Genomic DNA, 4572 nt, shown 5'->3' with positions numbered 1-4572 from the left:
TTGCTTCTTTTCTTTTCCATTTTCCTTTAGCTAGCAAAATGTATTTTGTACAAAGTGGGACTGGGCTAGATAAATACCTTGCATTTACTAGCACTGCCACAAAAAGTTTGGGAGGCTTTTGAGTTTCTCTGGAATTTTTCATAAATGGAAAGGCATTTAAATGATTGTTTAAGCCACTGTTATATTAAAAAAAGGATTTAAACACTTCATAAAAGTGTTGGGTCACCACCATAGTTAGTTATGGAATATTTTCCACATTTTGAAAATTTTATATTGCATGTTTGATATGTTGGGGAACGTAGTAATTTCAAAAAAGTTCTTACACACACGCAAGATCATGGTGATGGCATAGCAACGAGAGGGGAGAGTGTTATCCACGTACCCTCGTAGACCATAAGCGGAAGCGTTATGACAACGCGGTTGATGTAGTCGTACGTCTTCACGATCCGACCGATCCAAGTACCGAACGTACGACACCTCCGAGTTCAGCACACGTTCAGCTCGATGACGATCCCCGGGCTCCGATCCAGCAAAGCTTCGGGGATGAGTTCCGTCAGCACGACGGCATGGTGACGATGATGATGCTCTACCGGCGCAGGGCTTCGCCTAAACTCCACGACGATATGACCGAGGTGGAATATGGTGGAGGGGGGCACCGCACACGGCTAAGGAACGATCCGTAGATCAACTTGTGTGTCATGGGGTGCCCCCCTGCCCCCGTATATAAAGGAGGGAGGGGGAGGTGCGGCCAGCCTAGGAGGGGGCGCGCCAAGGGAAGTCCTACTCCCACCGGGAGTAGGACTCCCTCCTTCCTTGTTGGAGTAGGAGAAGTGGAAAGAGGGGGAGAGGGAAAAGGAAAAGGGGGCTGCCCCCCTTGTCCAATTCGGACCAGGGGGGGGGGGGGGGCGCAGGCCTCTTTCCTTTTGGCCTCTCTCCTCTATTCCCGTATAGCCCAATAAGGCCCATATACTCCCCGGCGAATTCCCGTAACTCTCCAGTACTCTGAAAAATACCCGAATCACTCGGAACCTTTCCGAACTCCGAATATAGTCGTCCAATATATCGATCTTTACGTCTCGACCATTTCGAGACTCCTCGTCATGTCCCTGATCTCATCCGGGACTCCGGACTCCTTAGGTACATCAAAACTCATAAACTCATAATATAACTGTCATCGTAACGTTAAGCGTGCGGACCCTACGGGTTCGAGAAATATGTAGACATGACCTAGAACTATTCTCGGTCAATAACCAATAGCGGAACCTGGATGCCCATATTGGTTCCTACATATTCTACGAAGATCTTTATCGGTCAAACCGCATAACAACATACGTTGTTCCCTTTGTCATCGGTATGTTACTTGCCCGAGATTTGATCGTCGGTATCCAATACCTAGTTCAATCTCGTTACCGGCAAGTCTCTTTACTCGTTACGTAATGCATCATCCCGTAACCAACTCATTGGTCACATTGCTTGCAAGGCTTATAATGATGTGCATTACCGAGAGGGCCCAGAGATACCTCTCCGACAATCGGAGTGACAAAACCTAATCTCGAAATACGCCAACTCAACATGTACCTTCGGAGACACATGTAGTACTCCTTTATAATCACCCAGTTACGTTGTGACGTTTGGTAGTACCCAAAGTGTTCCTCCGGTAAACGGGAGTTGCATAATCTCATAGTTACAGGAACATGTATAAGTCATGAAGAAAGCAATAGCAACATACTAAACGATCAAGTGCTAGGCTAACAGAATGGGTCATGTCAACCACATTATTCTCCTAATGATGTGATCCCATTAATCAAATGACAACACATGTCTATGGTTAGGAAACATAACAATCTTTGATTAATGAGCTAGTCAAGTAGAGGCATACTAGTGACTATATGTTTGTCTATGTATTCACACATGTATCATGTTTCCAGTTAATACAATTCTAGCATGAATAATAAACATTTATCATGAAATAAGGAAATAAATAATAACTTTATTATTGCCTCTAGGGCATATTTCCTTCAGTCTCCCACTTGAACTAGAGTCAATAATCTAGTTCACATCGCTATGTGATTTAACACCAATATTCACATCTGCATGTGATTAATACCCATAGTTCACATCATCATGTGATCAACACCCAAAGGGTTAACTAGAGTCAATAATCTAGTTCACATCGCTATGTGATTAACACCCAAAAGAGTACTAAGGTATGATCATGTTTTGCTCGTGAGAGAAGCTTAGTCAACGGGTCTGTCATATTCAGAGCCATATGTATTTTGCAAATATTATATGTCCACAATGCTCTGCACGGAGCTACTCTAGCTAATTGCTCCCACTTTCAATATGTATCCAGATTGAGACTTAGAGTCATCTGGATTGGTGTAAAAGCTTGCATCATTGTAACTTTTACGACGGGCTCTTTTATCACCTCCATAATCGAGAAACATCTCCTTAGTCCTCACTAAGGATATTCTTGACCCATGTCCAGTGATCTACTTATTAGATCAAAATTGTATTCCTTTGCCAAACACAGAGCAAGGTATACAATAGGTCTGGTTCATGGCATAACATACTTTATAGAACCTATGACTGAGGCATAGGGAATGACTTCTCTTTCTATTTTCTGCAATGGTCGGGTCTTGAGTCTTACTCAACTTCACACCTTGTAACACAGGCAAGAACTCCTTCTTTGACTGTTCCATTTTGAACTATTTCAAAAATTTATCAAGGTATGTACTCATTGAAAAATCTTATCAAGCGTCTTGATCTATCTATATAGATCTTGATGCTCAATGTGTAAGCAGCTTCACCGAGGTCTTGCTTTGAAAAACTCTTATTCAAGTATCCTTTCATGCTATCCAGAATTTCCATATCATTTCCAATTAACAATATGTCATCCACATATAATATTAGAAATGCTACAGAGCTCCCACTCACTTTCTTGTAAATACAGGTTTCTTCAAAAGTCTGTATAATACCATATGCTATGATCAACTTCATCAAAGCATATATTCCAACTCCGAGATGCTTGCACCAGTCCATTGATGGATTGCTGGAGCTTGTACACTTTGTTAGCATCTTTAGGATTGACAAAAACTTTCTGGCTGCATCATATACAACTCTTCTTTAATAAATCCATTAAGGAATGCAGTTTTGACATCCATTTACCAGATTTCATAAAATGTGGCAATTGCTAACATGATTCAGACAGACTTAAGCTTCGATACGAGTGAGAAAATCTCATCGTATTCAACACCTTGAACTTGTTGAAAACATTTCGCAACAAGTCAAGCTTAGTAGATAGTAACACTACTATTAATGTCCGTCTTCCTCTTGAAGATCCGTTTATTTAACATGGCTTGCTGATTATCGAGCAAGTCAATCAAAGTCCATACTTTGTTCTCATACATGGATCATATCTCAGATTTTATGGCCTCAAGCCATTTCGTGGAATCTGGGCTCATCATCGCTTCCTCATAGTTCGTAGGTTCATCATGGTCTAGTAACATGACTTCCAGAACAGGATTACCGTACCACTCTGGTGCGGATCTTACTCTGGAAGACCTACGAGGTTCTATAGTAACTTAATCTGAAGTTTCATGATCATCATCATTAACTTCCTCACTAATTGGTGTAGTAGTCACAGGAACAGATTTCTGTGATGAACTACTTTCCAATAAGGGAGCAGGTACAGTTACCTCATCAAGTTCTACTTTCCTCCCACTCACTTCTTTCGAGAGAAACCCCTTCTCTAGAAAGGATCCATTCTTAGCAATGAATAACTTGCCTTCCGATCTGTGATAGAAGGTGTACCCAATAGTTAACTTGGGGTATTCTATGAAGACGCACTTCTCCGATTTGGGTTTGAGCTTATCAGGTTGAAACTTTTTTCATATAAGCATCGCAACTCCAAACTTTAAGAAACGACGGCTTAGGTTTACTGCTAAACCATAGTTCATACGGTGTCGTCTCAACGGATTTAGATGGTGCCCTTTTAAACGTGAATGCAGCTGTCTCTAATGCACAACCCCAAAACGATAGTGGTAAAACCGATAAGAGACATCATAGATCGCACCATATCCAATAAAGTGCGGTTATGATGTTCGGACACACCATAACGTTGTGGTGTTCCAGGTGGCGTGAGCTGTGAAACTATTCCACATTGTTTTAACTAAAGACCAAACTCGTAACTCAAATATTCATCTCCGCGATCAGATCGTAGAAACTTTATTTTCTTGTTACGATGATTTTTCCACTTCACTCTAAAATTCTTTGAACCTTTCAATTATTTCAGACTTATGTTTCATCAAGTAGATATACCCATATCTGCTCAAATCATTTTGTGAAGGTCAGAAAATAACAATACTTGCCACGAGCATCAACACTCATTGGATCGCATACATCGGTATGTATTATTTCCAATAAGTCAATAGCTTGTTCCATTGTTCCGGAGAACGGAGTTTTTAGTCATCTTGCCCAAAAGGCATGGTTCGCAAGCATCAAATGATCCATAACCAAGTGATTCCGAAAATCCATCTTTATGGAGTTTCTTCATGTGCTTTACACCGATAT

Source organism: Triticum aestivum, chromosome 6B, assembly GCF_018294505.1.
Source record: "Triticum aestivum cultivar Chinese Spring chromosome 6B, IWGSC CS RefSeq v2.1, whole genome shotgun sequence".
In the NCBI taxonomy this organism is placed as follows: Eukaryota; Viridiplantae; Streptophyta; class Magnoliopsida; order Poales; family Poaceae; genus Triticum; species Triticum aestivum.
This window is presented reverse-complemented; position numbering follows the sequence as displayed.